This window comes from Castanea sativa, chromosome 3 (assembly GCF_040712315.1).
Source record: "Castanea sativa cultivar Marrone di Chiusa Pesio chromosome 3, ASM4071231v1".
NCBI classification, from domain to species: Eukaryota; Viridiplantae; Streptophyta; class Magnoliopsida; order Fagales; family Fagaceae; genus Castanea; species Castanea sativa.
In genome coordinates this window covers 24,868,144-24,886,393 of record NC_134015.1, presented here as the reverse complement: position 1 = coordinate 24,886,393, position 18,250 = coordinate 24,868,144, and positions in this window count along the sequence as shown.

Sequence of the window (18,250 nt, the reverse complement as noted above, 5' to 3'; positions counted from 1 at the left end):
AAAGAAATATGCAAGAGGAAAATAATGGTCACATATTTAATTAGAGAACGATAAGTAGTGTTATGCCCTTCCACCTCTCTCTCTCTCAATCTCTGATCTTTACGGTGTCCCTGCCAAAACACTCCGTTCAGTTTTTTTTTTCTTAAACATTCTTGATTCAAATCCTATGGACACCCCATCATTAATCAGAAGAGTCACAAGGTCATAGGTATTGGCTGCTTCCAATAACAACAACATTCCCATCTCAAGTGAGTGTTTCTTTTCTTTCAAACAATCATAGGCTGAAAGAAAATGGGTTTATTCCATTTCTTGAATTGGTGGTTTTCCACACCAAAAAAAAAAAAAAGAATTTGATATTTAGGAAAATGGGTTTTTTTTTTTTTAATTTTTAATTTTTGATTTTTTTATATAATCATTTTCTTGTTTTGATGGTTTCTTAGGGAAGATGGACGATTCGTTTGAAAAGGGTCTCTCAAAATCAAGGCAAAGAAGTGTCAAATAACAGCAAGATTGAAAAAAATTGAGAAAGAAATTTAGAAACTAAAAGCTAAACCCACAAAATCAACCAAAACTATAACCTAAACCCAGAATTTTTGAACATAAACCCAAACCAAAAACTAAACCCAGAAATCTTGAACATAAACCAAAAATTAAATTCATAAATTTTGAACGTAAACCCACAGCCATTGCAACCAAAAATTAAAACCAAATCAAACACACCACAAATTTCTTTCTTAATCTTTTCTATCCTCTTGACAGTTTTGTTTGGATTGATAGGCTTAAGGATGTTCTTATGAAAATGAAGAATGTTCTTAAGCCAAAAGTTTCACTATTTTAAGAAATATGCTTTTAGATCTTGATTTTTATGTTTTTGTTATGTTTTTTTGTGTTTTTAATAGTGAAAGTATAGAGGTGGATAATGGAAGCTTAACGGAGTGAACCTCAAGTGGACAAAGTGCTGACTTTTAAACCACAGGTGGACAACTTAAATTTCAGCAAAACCACAGGTAAGTAAGTTGTAATTTGCCCTATTCTTAAGAATTTACTTTTTTGATAAGCATTTATCAATCTAAGAGTAATAATAGATAATAAAGTGAATCCATGGTTAAATGATGTTTAGAATAAAAACCAAGATTCAAAATAATAAATCAAAGTTCTAGGGTTCAATCCTCTCTTATACCAATCATTTGTTTGTTAACAGGGATTGAAAGTAGGGGTGTTCACCAAACCGCACCAAAACCGCCCGCAAAATGGCATAACCGCACCGCATCGCACCGCAAGTAATAGTGCACCGCACCGCACCACACCGCATGGTGCAGTGCGGTTTGCGGTTTTACAATAAGAAAACCGCACAAACCGCACCCTCTCTATATATTAATATATTTAATTATTTTTAATATTAAATATATTATTAATAGTTTAATAACCCTAGTTTTCAAAAAAAAAAAAAAGTTTGATAACTTTAGTAAGTGTTGATTAGGAAAGCCAGCCCAAAATAAAGAAAAACTAGCTCAATAGTTTAAAACTTGGACTAAAATAAAGGGAAAAATTAGTTTTGGGCTCGGTAGAAAAAACCCAAAATTTGAAAAATATACTAACTTCAAATCATTCAAATCGTATCTTATACACTGCACCACATATGTGACCGCAAAAATGAGGTGCGGTGCGGTTATGGTTTTGGCTAAACTTTAAACCGCACCGCACCACACCACACAACACATGTGACTACAAAAATAAGGTGCGGTGTAATTATGGTTTTAGCTAAATCGCACCGCAAAGTGCGGTGCTAAAAATGGCCCAAAACCGCACTACACCGCACTGCAAACACCCCTACATGAGAATTTGAGATAGTGATATTACTAATACATTTTGAATTGTATGGTGATATATATGTTGAATTTTTATATAGCAGGTGAATTTTTATACACTGCACCGCATCGCACATGTAACCACAAAAATGAGATGCGGTGCGGTTATGATTTTGGCTAAACTATACACTGCACCGTACCGCACATGTGATCGCAAAAATGAGATGCGATGCAGTTATAGTTTTAGCTAAGCTGCACCGCGAAGTTCAGTGCTAAAAATGGCCTAAAACCGCACCGCACCGCACCGCGAACACCCTTAATTGAAAGTCTATATTAATCAGTCTCTAACCCGTGCGATGCACGGTTTTAGGATTTATCTTTTTTTTAGTAGTTTTTGATAAGAACATGTAAATATGTGGTTCAAGCTAATCTATATATATATATTTAATATGTGGGAGTACATGAACTCCTGCTATGCGGCGATTTAATATTTCATTTAGTTTTTTAACCACTTCTCGTTAAGTTGTTTTTACTGTTACCAAAAAAATCACGTTAACTTCTTTTTACTATTATCTAATAGATGGGCTCTTGTTGAAAATTAAACCAAACCTTGTGAAAAGGCCAAGCCCAATTATTCCTTTACATATTATGACCTAAGCATGATCCTTTCTTATGTGTAAATGAAAGCCCAAACCCTAACCCACTTACAAACTCTCTTTCTCCTCCCCCATCACAAATGAAACTTGAAAGTCAAAACCTTGACTCACTTAGAAGCTCTCTTCCTCCATATAAGCTTCCCTTCAAACTACACACACTTTTCAACCTCTTTACAAACAATGGTTTGTAGTTTGGATTCACTAATCCTATCTGACTAAACCAACATTCCTACTCATTTTTCAAGTCTAAATTCAACCCTTTTGTGTAAACAAATGGAGATGTATGGTCAAGGAAGATATACAATCACTATAAAAAATAAATATAAAAAGGAAATGTATAGTCTAACCTTAGCAATCCCACGACTCTATTTTCTCTTCCTCTTCCAAAACCTCTCTCTCTCTCTCTCTCTCTCTCTCTCTCTCTCTCTCATTTTGAGTGCTATATTAAAATTCCCCAAATTGAAGATAATATTTAATATTACCAATGGGCGACACATTCGAAGGATTGTCTACTAAGATAACAAGTGCTTCTCATGCTGTGTTACAGGAGTAATTCTTAGGTACTCTCGGATTACAGTGAATAGTCCTTCCTTATCTCACATTTATAGTAGGGTCCACTCATTAAATGCATAGTGGGGTCAATCATGAATGTGCGAGGAGGGAGCACATTTTACTATACTTTGAGAGTACCTAAGAATTTTTCGTGTTAAAGAAAAAGTAAAATGCTATGTGATATGACATAGTCACCAATAGTCATATTACATTCAACTATATTCAAATTAAATTCTCAAAAAAAAAAAAAAACTATATTCATATTAAATTTTGTGTCGTCTATAATGCTATGGTACTAGGTATGAAAGCCAATTTGTTAATGACTTTTGATATGCTCCTACAACCGTCTAAGAAATTCACAAGTTGGATCAAACTATTTGTGTGCCTTTGAATTGCAGTTTTTATTTTTATTTTTAACACAAATGCATGAAAATGGTAGGTCCATTATAAGCATAATGATGCTCATAAGTTCAGATATTGACAAACAATTGAGATATTGCAGTAATAGATTCCAATAGTATTTTTCCTTTCTGAAAATCTAAACAATTTATAGGATTCTAGCCACAAATATTTTGTATAAAATCTATGATGCAAAAATAATTTTGGTATCCCATAGTTGAAACTAGAGAGTACTACAAAAACTTTTAGTTAGATGTACACCAAATTTTTTTTTAAGTCTTTTGGTTGTATTTATTGTTTCAGTTTGAGACCAATATAATTTAATTATACTTTTTATGCAAAACTTGAAACCAACATACTTTTAGGCAAAGTTTTCCTGTGCATTGCACGGGTTTCCAACTAGTTAATACAAAGTTGGAACATCTGTGTTTGTAGACTATTCATGAACAAATAATTAGAAAGCTAGTATTACATTTTGAACATAAAATGATAGTAGTACATTTTTAGCTTGTAAAATAACACAAGTCAAAAAATTAGAAAACATAAAATGATCTTCCAAAGATAATCACATATTTGAATCATTTTTTGAGTAGATAACTTGAAACTTTCTCACATCTTAATCCTTGTGTATTGTACATTGCAACTCATTTAGATAATTTCTCTTTGTTCTCCCCAGGGTTTTGGTGCTTCCATTTGAACCATTCACTTTCCCCTTTGATCGCTCATCATCCAAATCAAAAACATCAATTGATCTTTGTTGATACCTGTTTTTGATAAAAAGGGCTCAACAACAGAAAGGCCTAATAGCAAGCAAAATAAAGAAGAAAATGATGGAAAAACAAAATAGAAGCAGATGGGCCATAATAAGCCCAAAGAAGAAAGAAAGAAAGAAATAAAGCCCAGTGGGCCAACATGGTAGGAAATGGCAGCAAGTAGCCCACAGACACAATAAGAGGTAAAAGCAAAGTAAAGGGGCCATGAGAGCCCAAAGAAGAAAGATGGAAATAAAGTCCAGTGGGCCAGTAGACCCACAAATGCTACAAGAGGTAAAAGTAAGGCAAACGGGCCATGAGAGCCTAAAGAAAGAGGTAAAGCCCAACAGGTCCACAGGCATAGTGAGAGGTGAAATAAAAGTAAGGTGGAAGCTAAAGGGCCATAAAGGCTTGAGGAAGGAAGAAAGAAAGGGATAAAAGCCCCATGGGCTAGTTTGGTAGGAAGTAATGCCAAGCGAACTCACGAACCCAAGAAGGGACAAAATGAGACAAAGCAAGCCCATGAAGAAGGCCCATGATGTTCTCTCCGCAAAGGATAAACACGAGCAGAAGGGACACGCAGTAGGATAAATACAAAACTAACCTACAATGGTAGAAATGACATGGGAATGAAAGAAAATAAAAATAGAGGGTAATGGAGCAAAAACATAGCAGTCGGAGCACCACCAACTTGTACCCAACAAATACAAGAGAGGTGGATCTACGGTTAAGGGATTCAGAGGGTATGGTTTGGTTGATGGGGGGAAAAGAGCTTATTTTTGGTTTCTAGCTAGGGCCTCTTTTAGGGAAATGCTTTGCTGAAATTGCATTTTGCCCAAAAGAAGTGGTAGACAATTGGGACTACTCAATGCATGCTAGAAAGGTAGGTAAGGAAAAACTCCAAAGCCTTATCTATTCGAACAAAGGGAAAAGGCTCATTGCAAGATCAAACAAAAGGAAAATTTGTCATGTGGGCATGTCCAGTAGTGGTAATGGATGGGCAACTAATGGGTTAATGGGCAACTCTGAAGGGATGTCCATAGCAAACCAAAAACAGTTGGTAAAGCTCTAGGGGTAAAAGGGAGAAATCCTGTAGGTTCAGCCTACTATAAATATGAATAGTAGCCATAGATAGGAGACACAGATAGCAACTAAGAGGAAGGAAGGCAGGAAAAACAGAGAGAATTAAAAGAAAAATAACAAAGAAGAGGGAAAAAGTGAAGTGAAAATAAAAGAGAGTAAGCACGGCAAAAAAACATGCATCAATAGGATATCTTTTCCCTCCCTCTTAAGCAAACTCGCTCTTTGAAATCCCAGAAGTGTGGCCATCTAGGCCCATTCCCCAGAATGCACAACTTTAATGGCATAGTCCAATAGTAAGGTTGTTCAGGTTGGGGTTCGGTTTCTCTTTGGTTCACTTCCTGCAGGAAGATTCAGCATCTCGCTTTCATTACAAACTTTTGCACATAATAACTTTACCTACTAGAAATTTATTATATTTGTTGTACCAATTGTTTTGCCGCAAAATCTTTATTATATTTTTCTTTATCAGTTGTTCTGCTGTAGTATCTTTATTATATTTGCTGTATCAGTTGTTCCATTAACTGAATGTTCCTATTGTAACTAATCTGTGGACATAAGGGGGGAGTCTCCACCTACTTATATGGTCTAGGAACTATGAATATAGCGTCCTTCCGAAGAAGGACCATTGATCTTGTTACTAGAGATATGAGTTCAGATTTTAGGTATGCTTTTGGGAAGGTATTAGGCATCCAAGATCGCTCAACCCTAAGGTTGGCTTCCCATCATTGTGTCTTACGTCTTAACCTCATTAAAAACATTTTAATACTTGTATCTATACTTATACACACACTAGCATACATCTAAGCATTACGATATGACATCATCATCCCAAAACAACATATCATATCTATCCATAAAGCAATAAAGAGCCAAACCCACATCCAAATAAATAAACCCTTGCATACATCTAACATGTGAAACCTTATCATACACATCAAACAAAGCAGCAACCAATCATGGCAGCAAGCAACATCACATAAGAGCATGGTATATTTATCAAGAAAAGATTAAATCAACCAAATGCATGTTCATATGAATGCATGACTTACCTCACTTACTTTGCAGCACCTCAGCACCTATGGCATCATGAATGGGCATGTGAATGCATGTTTATAGCATCAAAGCAAGAAACAAGCATAAAACCTTAATCTAGACACGTTAAAGACAAACAAGCATGTGAACAAAGCAAACAGAAACTTATGGAGCATAAAACATATGAAAAGAAGCTAAACAGAACAAGCATGTGAAGGCAAAAACCAAACAAACAAATAAAATTAGGGTTTCTAGGCAGTGGCTCACGCACGTGAGAACAGGCTTGTGTATGCATAATCAAGCCTGTGTGCGTAGGCAAGATTATGCTACGCAAATCCTTGCCCAGAAAACCTAATAACACAGAAACAGTGCAGAACTTTAAAATGAAAATCTAACAACCTAACAAACATAAAACATGAAAAGAACTTTAAAACTAACCTAAACAAGCATACACAAACATAAACTATGTAAAAAACAATATTAAAATGCAAAAAGAAAATCAGGAAAGAAAAAAAGAAATAAAAAGAAAGGGTTAGACTCAATTCCTCAATAAGAAGCTTTACACGCTTGATTTTGACCGTTCCCCTTAGTCAAATCTATCACAAGTCATTAAACAAACGATTGGTAATCTTAAACTCAAAGGATTGGGACCAAAAACGGTCCTAATCAAATAAAATTGACTTGAGGGTGTTTTGTGAAAAACCCTTTTGATTCACTATTTTCTAATGAATCTTAGGTTTTTCCTGTGAGATTTTTATGTGTTTTGAAAATGTACCATGTAAGGCATTATATAGTGGAAAAAATGGAGCTTGGAATGGCTCCCAGATGATGTGGGATTTATTCCAAACCTCAGCCATTATTACAAAACTCTTGCATTTTTCATACTTCTGAAACCCTAGCTGCATATACGTACGCAAAAGTATGCCCGCGTACGCATGCTTTAGCCCACGTAGGCGGGCCGCTGCTCACATACGTGGGCTAAGGCCACTTTGATCTTTTATTTGTAAAAAATAGGATTTTGCTCATTTAAAAGGTTATATTTTCCATTTTAACCATTCTCAAGTTAATTTGATATCCGATTGGGCTTTAAACTAGCCTTGGGCCTTAGTTTCAGCATCATTGGTGAACGAGGGTGTAGACACTCGATTTTGCACCCATAATTTAATCAAGGAAGATGACTAGAGTGATCATTCATATACCCAAAATTCATGATCGCATTACATGCATTAATTCATTCATTGCATATCATAAAAATGATCTTGAGATTCTAACAGTTGCAACGGTATTTTCGATTTCCAAATTGGACAGTCGGATTGAAAGATATCGCATGGTCAAGTTTGCATGATCTGCATGAATTTTGTTTAGGTGGAACCAACCACACATGATTAATTTAAATTAATGTTGATTGGCTAGACAATTAAAATTAATTAAATAATTTTGTGATTGGTTGTTAGTTAGTATTAAAAATAAGCTTGCTTGCATGGAAATAAAGAGAAAAATCAGATAACAATAAAATTATGGATAATCAAGACTTTTGGAGTGTTTCTCTACAAGATAATCATTGCTGTAAAGTCCTGAATCATTAGAAAATGAGTTTAATTTTTAGAATATGGATTAAAAATGCATCCTAGTACAAGTCCCGGCTCAAAAAACCCCAAAAAGGAGTCCAAAGTGGACTAAAACTCAAACACACGACCGGCACCCAAGAGGGCCATTTGGCACTATTGGAGTGCCGATTGGCACAAATGTGGGCCCCGGCCTGAGGGCTCCTGGATTGAGATAAAACTCATCCGTTTCGAGTTTTTAGAAATAAGAATGCGTCTCAGTTCGTATTCTGATCATTCAGCTAATTTTTCAAACATTCCAGCCTCTATAAATAGAGGAGGCCTTTCAAAATCCAACACTCTTTTTCATGCTTTCTGACTCCCCTCTTTTTGGCTCCTCTCTTCTTTTCTTTTCTCTCTTATGTTAAAGACGTTCTGGAGGCTCTGGCCTTAGAAATTTCTTTTCTGTAAGTAAAATATTTTAGGCTTCAAAGAGAATTGAATAAATTTCTTTGAACTCTAAAATATTCATTCACTAAGAAGAGCATGCTCATGCAGGATGTAGTTTTTCTTTTTTCCTTTCTTTTTCTTTTCCTTTCTATTAATTTTGTTTGATGATGCATGAATAGGTTTAGGATGTTTTTGTTATTTTTGATTTCTGATGTTGTATCTTTAGATGATTCTTTTGTTTGTTGTAATCTTTCTCTTGAATCTCAAAATCTGCTAAATATCAAAGATTTTTTTTTTAAACTAAAAAAACTTATCTGAATTTTTCAGATTTGATTTTCTAAATTAAAAACATATCTGCATTTTCATTAAATAAAGATTTGTTTTTTTTTTACACATAAAAACAGATCTGTTTTTTCATTAAATATAGATTTGATTTTTTAAACACATAAAACTGATCTGTATTTTTATTAAATACAGATCTGATTTTTTTTACACATAAAAACAGATCTGTTTTTTCATTAAATATAGATTTGATTTTTTAAACACATAAAACTGATCTGTTTTTTCATTAAATACATATCTGATTTTTTTTACACATAAAAACAGATCTGTTTTTTCATTAAATATAGATTTGATTTTTTAAACACATAAAACTTATCTGTATTTTCATTAAATACAGATCTGATTTTTTAAACACATAAAACTGATCTGTATTTTTATTAAATACAAATTTGATTTTTTTAACACACAAAACTAAACTGTATTTTCATTAAATACAGATTTGATTTTTCTTAAGAAAAATTTTCTTCGTCACAAAATAGTAGATTTTGAAGTTTAAAAGAGGAAGTTAAAAGTTGAGATGATTTTTGATTGATGTATGTAAAATAGATCTCATGAGTATAGTTCCTCTTCTAAAAAAGGTCATTTTCTTATTTTATTCATAAAATACAGATCTGATTTTTTTTTTCTCTACAAATCTAGATTTTTTTTATTCACAAAACATATATGATTTTTCTTAATAAAAATCACCATTTCTAACTTTGCTTCAAAAAAGATATGATATTTTTTAGCAAAAATCATGTTCTTTTTATTTACACAAAGATAGATTTGATTTTTTTTTTTATAGCAAAAACCTTGTGATAGGCCAAAAATGTATTGACCCCTTGTGATGAATTAATTGATTAATTACCCAAGTTTATTAATTAATAAAATTAGCATGCAATGTGCATGACAACACAAATAAATCACCAACTAAAATATAATGCAACAGAAAATAAAGTTGACTTTGTGATTTGTTTACGAATTTGAAAAACCTTTAAGGCAAAAACCTCATTGGGTGATTTTAAGGTCACCACTCTCGAGAATTCACTATTATCACAACAAGCGGTTACAAGTAAAGGAATCCTAGTACCTTGTACCAACCTAAAGTTGAACTCTTACCCCAATACCCAATTGGACTTGTTCTGTAGTGACAATCTCTCCTTTTAATGCACGGCTCCTAGTACGTGACTAACCAATAGATGCGCGGATCCCAGTACGCGACTTGATCACCAACTTAAGGAGGATGTTGGCTGCAAAGTTCTTCAGTTCATCACACAATAAAGATCACAAAGCTCCTTGGTTACAAAACCCTGCGGTGTACAAATACAGCAACTTCGTTAAGATAAACTAGGGCAAACTAGGTTTCTGGTCACAATTTGCATGAACAACACTTTGCTTTACACTTGTGCAATTGTGCTCTCTGTGATGGCCCTTAAAATAATCCTTATATATGTTTAGAGTTGTGAGAAAAGAAAGCATAAACATGCATTCAAGAATTAGATGAAAATCAGAACTAAAAATGTTTTTCATAAATTTCGACAAATACCCTATCTATCAAGCAGCTATCGAGTTTCAGGCTGAAATAGCTTTTTAAGCCCCGATAGATACTAGCTGTCGAGCTTTAATGAACAACACTTCTTCACTTGTTTCTTGGACAAACTTGCATGGCTTTAACACTTGAACTTGAAACCTTGTTTCTTGAAGCATTAAACACATCTTAGATCTACCCAATTACAAGTAAAGTGTGTTTTGTCAAAGGATTAGCCAATTACATAAAATATTGATATATGTTCCTAACATAATTCACATATGTCCTAACACCCTATTCTTTTTATCTACAAAAAACAGATCTGGTTTTTTTTTTTTTTTAATGAATCAAATCAAATTTTTTTTTTATCTACACAAAAATAGATCTGAATTTTTCTAAAAAGAGGATACATTCATATAAGTTAGATTTATGTGAGTTAGTTTTGGTCAAGTGTGTCATGTATGCAACATATCATTCACATCATGCATAAAAGGGTATATTAGTCATTAGAGTCTAGAAGACCAGACTCTGTCTGGGTGGAATGGGTGCCTAACACTTTCCCATTCCATAGGGCCTTTGAACTTAGTTCTTTTGAATAGGTAGACCTATGCTTTTTTTTTCTTTATTATCTTTGGGTAGATTGTAATTAGGACAAAAAGCCATGTATTCTTTTGGTAGATTGTAACTAGGACTCAAAGCCTTGTATGATTCAATTTGCCAATTCTATGTTTACTTCTATTTAATCAATGACAATGAAGAATTTTGATTATGTAAATTTGTATTTCTTTATTTTTCTTTTTTTTTTGGTATAAAAAATAAGTGGCAACTCCACACCACTTACCCAAAAAGAGAGGTGTCCTGAAAAAGCACCAAAATCTCTTTTTTGAGAGCACCCTCTCGAGAAGTTGCGGTCTCTCACAATGGCGACTCCACTGGGGATGTCAAGGGCTAAGCTTCATGTTAGACTTAAGTGACTAAATATATACCCTTGTCTTTTGCATGGTTTTGCATGATATTGTTGTTTGTTTGTTTATTTATGTCTTAAGATGTTTTATGATATCTTTGTTTGTGTTGTCATGTTTATTTCTTAAGAGCTTTCCCTAACTGTCATAGTATGTGCCAACAAAACAACAAATATGTATGCACCCATCTTAACAATATGGAGGTAGTAACCATGGTCACTGGTCTTCATTAGATTCGGGTACCCAGTGGTGAACTCACCAACTTATAGCCTAAAGTCACTTGATCATTTCTTGTTGACTGTAAAGGATAGACCAAGCAGTTTAGACCAACGCAATGTTTATTACATTACAAGCTAGAAGGTGTAATGTCCTAGCTATGGGAAACAATAAAACAACAAACCCACCCTACAACGTAATGACTTAGAACCTACCCTTAGGTCGGTCAGTGTTAAAATTTCATTGCATATTGCATGTGTTTATTTGATTGATTGATATAGATGGGGACTTAGCTGAGATTGACTCGACCAAGCCTTATCTTAAGGGAGAATTTGGTTAAGATCAGAGGGAAGGCTCCAAAGAGAACCTAAGACCGACACTCAAGCTAGTAGTTCCAGTTCCAAGCCCGTCACTCCCATCACAATACTAAAGTCCGTGAGCATAGAAGACATTCTGCTGCTATAACATCACAGTCCTATATTCGACCTACAAGATAGTTCAAGTCATAAGAAGACTGAAGGTCCTGTCACCATTACGAAAGAGGGAGAACATCTGAGCACTGAAGAACCCATGAACACCCAAGAGCTATTGAACACCATGGTAGTTAGTCAAATCCAACTGATGGAGGAAATGAACCTTATGGAACAACAGTTTCAGAACCTGAAGAGTGGCCAAGAGGAGAACAAGACTGACCATAATTCCCCAACCTTAGATGGAGATGATTAGGAGAGCTCGTAAAATGGAAGACCTCATGGACTACCAATCACTCTCACTTTTCCCTGATGTGAGATTGACTCCTAAGTTCAAGATGCGAACCTTTGACAAGTTTGACATGACGGGCTGCCCAAAGTCCCATCTGAAGATGTATATAAGGGCCATGCAACCCCTAGGAGCGATTGACAAACTACTTGCTCAAATGTTCCAAAACACTTTGACTGGAGCGCTCTTAGGTGGTTCCTCAACCTAGAAGATACTAGAGCAAGGAGTTGGGAGGACATCTGCCGTGAGTTTCACAAGTAATACAAGTACAACATAGAGGTGGATATAACAAGGAGGGATCTCAAGACCACGAAGCAAGAGCCGAAAGAATCCTTCTTTACCTTCATTACCAAGTGAAGGTCCAAAGCTGCACAGATGATGAATAGGCCAAGTGAAGAAGAACAATTAGTTATGATTGTAAAGAATTTATTACCCGTATACCATAAGTACTTGCATGCCCAATATTTTCCTAATTTTAAAGTTTTGATTGCTATTGGAACCCAAATTTAAGATGCAATAAATAATGGCGCTATAAAGAATGAGGACCCACCAAGGTTTAAAAAGAATTTAGGATCTAGTTCTAAAACTGCAAAAGTTCCTAATATCCATAAAAATGATCCTTATCGACTTATTGCACCCATTGCATTTGTGTAAATATCACAAGGGCCATTTCCAAGGCCTAGGAGGGAGTTTCATGAGTTGTACATGCCTGTGAGCCAAGTATTTGAGAAGCTAAAAGCAAAAGGGTTTCTAAAGCCCTTAGACCCAAGACCAATTCTAAACCTGCTACCTGCAAGATTTGATGTGAATAAGAGATGTGCCTACCACTAAGGCCCTGGCCATGATACTGACAAGTGTTTTGGCCTTCGTCATGCAATTCAAGACTTAATAAATAATAAGGTGATTGCACCGCCTACGAGGCCTAGCATCCCTAATAATCCCTTGCCTAACCACAATTTTAGGAGAGGATTGATGATTAATTGCTTGATGATTGAAGAGGAAAGTAAAGAGGACCCATCTGAATTAATCTATGACCTACCCGAGTGCTTTATGATGACATGAGAATAGTTGATGGGTATGACATCCATTACAGGATATGATATATGGAGTGAAGATGTATTGGAAACCAAAAATTACCCAACATCCACTAATGGAGGGAGACACTTCAAACCCCACTCAAATTACTCAACATCCACAAATAGGGGGAGACACTTCAAGCCCTAATCAAATTACCCAATATCCACAAATGGGGGGAGACACTTCAAACCCCAATCACATAATCAAGCACCTACATATGGGGGGAGACACTTCGAACCCCAATCAAGTAACCCGACATCCACAAATGGGGGAAGACACTTCAACCCCAAGATATTGATCCTAATGACCTAACAAAAATTGCTCACATCATAATGGAGGGGGGGGGGGGGGGAGACACTTCAAACCCCCACACCTAGAGACAGAAAACCCAATAGAAGCCCTGAATAAATCTATCCAACAAATACCCGCTGAAGAAGATGAGATCCTCAAGCAACTACAGAAGACACAAGCCAACATATCTTTATGGGGTTTACTCATGGCCTCATACAAGCACCGCCAGAATCTGGTGGACCTTCTCAATCAAATCCAAGTCCCTACAACCACTACTTCTCAAGATCTGAACGCTATGATTGGGTCCATAAGTAGGGAACTCATTATTTCCTACTCCTATGAAGATTTGACAAAGAAGGGGATGCACCACAATGACCCATTGCGCAATACTGTAGATGCCAAAGGCAAGAGGATTCCGATGGTTCTAATTGATGACAGAAGTGCCTTAAATGTGTGTCCATTAAAGACTGCAAGTTGCTTAGGCCTAAGTATTAAAGATTTTATGCCGACTAACTAGCATGTGAGGGCATACGACAATAGCAGAAGGGAGGTCTTGGGAACCGTAACACTGGAGCTCACTATAGGGCCGATGGTCAAGAAGGTGGAATTTCAAGTTCTGAACATAGCATCATGCTTCAATATGCTCCTTGGGCGACCATGGATCCATGACACAAAGGCTGTACCTTCATCCCTATCGCAAAAGGTTCGGTTTCCACATGAAGGAGAAATAGTTACCATATATGGTGATACTTTGACTGCACCCAAGCCTATCTTTGGTATTGATCCTGAGAAGGAGCCATTGACTTTGGATGGCTTTAAGATTGAGGGGCCTGGCTTTGAAAGAAGGGAAGAGGAAGTGGAGAAGATTCCTATGGACTTTGCTCCCTACAGCAACAATAATGTGGTAGCAATGATGAGGAGAATGAATTATCTTCCGGGTATGAGCTTGGGGAAGACTGTGAGGAAGCTAATTGTTCAAGTTCCGATAATTCCCATTGCCATGCCACCTTTTGGGCTAGGCTATAAGCCCACTAATGATGACTTGTTAAAGATGGAAGTGAGAGGAATGGCCCGTGGCAAAGCCAAAGCAAAAGGACTTCTTTGTCCCCTAGAACCCCTAAAGCCCTATACTTTTACATTGAATGGAAAGTTTGTCAAATCTGGAGATAGTCAACGCTATTGGGGATTTCCTAAACCAAGATTTGATCTTGAGACTAGAACTATGATACCTGGGTTTCAGCTACTATTTTACTACAATAACAAGCTTCCAGAACCAAAGAAGGAAGACACAAATTGGGGTTCCTACTGATTGGGTTGATTACATGGACCTTGATGCTATGACTACACTTCTAAGAGATGCCAAATGCAATATAGAAGAAGAAGAGTACTAGGAGGCTTGCCAACATGCATTGTAGAGCCCGTATTGTTAGGACATATGTGATTCATGTTAGGAACATATGTTAATATTTTATGTAATTGGCTAATCCTTTGACAAAACACACTTTACTTGTAATTGGGTAGATCTAGGATGTGTTTAATGCTTCAAGAAACAAGGTTTCAAGATCAGGTGCTAAAGTCATGCAAGTCTGCCCAAAAATCAAGTGAAGAAGTGTTGTTCATTAAAACTTGACAGCTAGTATCTATCGAGGTTTAAAAGAGCTGTTTCAGCCCGAGGCTCGACAGCTGCTCGATAGATAGGGTTTTTTTTCGAGATTTATGAAGTTTAGTTTTTCAGAGCTGATTTTCATCCAATCCGTGTATGTATGTTTGAGCTTTCTTTTCTCACAACCCTAAACATATATAAGGATTATTTTAAGGGTTGTCATAGGTTGCACAGTTGCACAAGAGCACAATTCCACAAGTGTGAAGAAAAGTGTGACTGGAAACCTAGTTTTCCCTAGTTCTTCTTTCTCTTGAAGAAGCTTCTGTGTTTGTACACTGTAGGATTTTGTGAACAAGCAACTTCGTGATCTTCATCATGTGATGGACTGAAGAACTTTGCATCCAACATCCTTCTCAAGTTGGTGTTGAAGTCCCGTACTGGGATCCGTGCATCTTTTGGTTAGTCACGTATTGGAAGCCATGCAATACAAGGAGAGATTGTCACTACAGAACAAGTCCAATTGGGTATTGGGGTAAGGGTTCAACTGTAGGTTGGTATAAGGTACGGGGATTCCTTTACTTGTAACCGCTTGTTGTGATAATAGTGAATTCTCTGGAGTGGTGACCTTAAAATCACCCGGTGGGGTTTTTATCGTGTAGGTTTTCCCCATTCTTAAACAAATCACTGTGTCATTTAATTTCCATTGCATATTTAGTTATTTGGTGATTTGTTTGTACTACCACGTATTTTGCATGTTAATTTCATTAATTAATTAACCTTGCTAATTAATCAATTAATCCATCACAAATGGTCAATACATTTTTGGCCTATCAAGTGGTATTAGACCGGGCACACTTTGATTAGTTATTAATCTTTTCTGTGAGATCCATTGACCCCTGTTGTCATGGCTGCCATTGGCAAGAAAAGATCTCTTATTTCAAATACATCTTATTTTTCTAATCTCTATTTGATTAAGTGTTTTAGAAAATGCAAATCTAAAAGTTATTTGAAAGCCATTATGATGATGATTGAAAAGGATCTTAACATGACAAAGAAGAAACTAGACTGCTTCAAAATGAGAATGTGCAGAGGTGTTCATTTGAGAAGGGTGATTGTTAAATACCTTAGTTGTAAATGGCAAATGAAAGAGAACACCATTCCTACAGATTTGTCATCAAAGCGTGAAGTGTGCTTTATGATGAAGTCCGCGTTCAAGGTAATGGATACTTGCTTGTGCTACCTTGTTAGTGGATGCTCACGACACATGACTGGAGATCGCTTTCTCTTTAAGATCTTCGAGTCTAAGAAAGGTGGTAATGTCACTTTCGGTGATGGGAGCAAATTACAGATTAAAGGAAAGGGAATCATCTCTTTACCTAGACTGTCAGATATTGCAAATGTGCTATACATAGAAGGTTTGAGGGTGAGCCTGTTGAGCATAAGTCAGATATATGACCAAGACTCTATGGTGTTGTTCTGTAAAGGAAAATGTCTTGTGCTGGATGAATCTGGAAAGAAACTCATAAGTGGTGTTCGCACTTTAGAGAATTGTTATGGTCTGGTACTTGATGCTAATATTGTGTGCAATAGTATTAGTTTGCCAAATGAAGATCTATGGCACCAAAGGATGAGACATGCTAGTTACAAACATCTCTAAATTGTATCTAAGCATGAATCAGTGTTGGGAATGCCAAAGCTCAGTAGAGTGGACAATGTTGTGTATGGACCATGTCAGCTTGGGAAACAGACGAAAGCTAAACATCCAAGCACTCAGACATCTGCTACATCTAGACCATTGGAGCTACTACATGTGGATCTCATGGGTCCAACTCAAACCGAGTCTCTTGGGGGGAAGAGATACATCATGGTTGTGGTAGATGACTTTATTAGGAACTCTTGGGTCATTCTTTTAAGATCCAAGTCAGATGCTCCTGAGCACATAGAAGCCTTGTGCACAAGATTGCAAAATGAGAAAAGTTTAAAGATTGATTGAATTCGAAGTGATCATGGTAAAGAATTCGAAAACTCATACATGGAGTCCTTCTGCACTAGATCAGGTATATCTCAAGAATTTTTTGCTCCTATTACTCCTCAACAGAATGGTGTAGTAGAAAGAAAGAACAGGGTTATTCAGGAGATGGCTAGAGCCACGTTGCACAACAAATATGTGGCTAGAAACTTATGGGGAGAAGCCATCAACACTACGTGTATGGTTAACAGGGTATATTTCAGACTTGGTACCAAAAAGACTCCCTATGAGCTATGGAAGGGAAGGAAGCCGAATGTCAAGTATTTCATAATCTTTGGAAGTACTTGTTTCATTCTCAAAGGTAGAGAGAATGTGAGAAAATTTGACTCCCGAAGTGATGAAGGAATATTTTTGGGAAGGGAATATTGTTGTATGTCAAAACCACTGCCGACTTTGGTGTATGGTACAGCAAGGACACAAATGATGTCTTGGTCGGGTATTCGGATGCTGATTGGGCTGGGAATGCTGATGATAGAAAGAGTACTTTAGGGGTTTTTATGTGGGTAATAATCTTGTCTTCTAGATGAGCAAAAAGCAGAATTCCATCTCCTTATCCACTGCAGAGGCTGAATACATTGCTGCCGGTAGCTGTTGCACCCAACTTCTATGGATGCAAAAACTCCTCCATGACTATGGTATTTGTCAAGAACACCTCACTATCTATTGTGACAATACCAATGCCATTAATATCTTTAAGACTTCGGTTCAACATTCTCAAACCAAACACATTGAGATTCAACATCACTTCATTCGTGAACTTGTTAACGATGGTACCCTTACACTAAAGTTCATTCACATTGATGATCAGAAGGCTGATTTGTTCACCAAACCTCTTGATAGCAAATGGTTTGAATTCTTTCGTCAAAACATCAGTGTTATCTCAATGGAATGATCTTCTCTTATCCTCCTTATTCCTCATGCATGTGCATCTAGTTTTTATGCATTGCTTTATTTGACATGTTTTTGTTTGGTTGTTTTTTAGTTTTGTTTTTATTTTGTTTTTCATTCATAAAAATAAAAAGAAATTGAAAAATTAGAAAAATACAAAAACAATGTGTGTTTGTGTACATTGGTACTTGTGTACCTTGAATGGCTAATGAAACAAAGTTTTCTAAACTTTGTAGCTCTTGTAGCTTAGATGAGCATCTCCATGCACAACTAAGCAATTGAGCTTTGTGACTCGTGTTT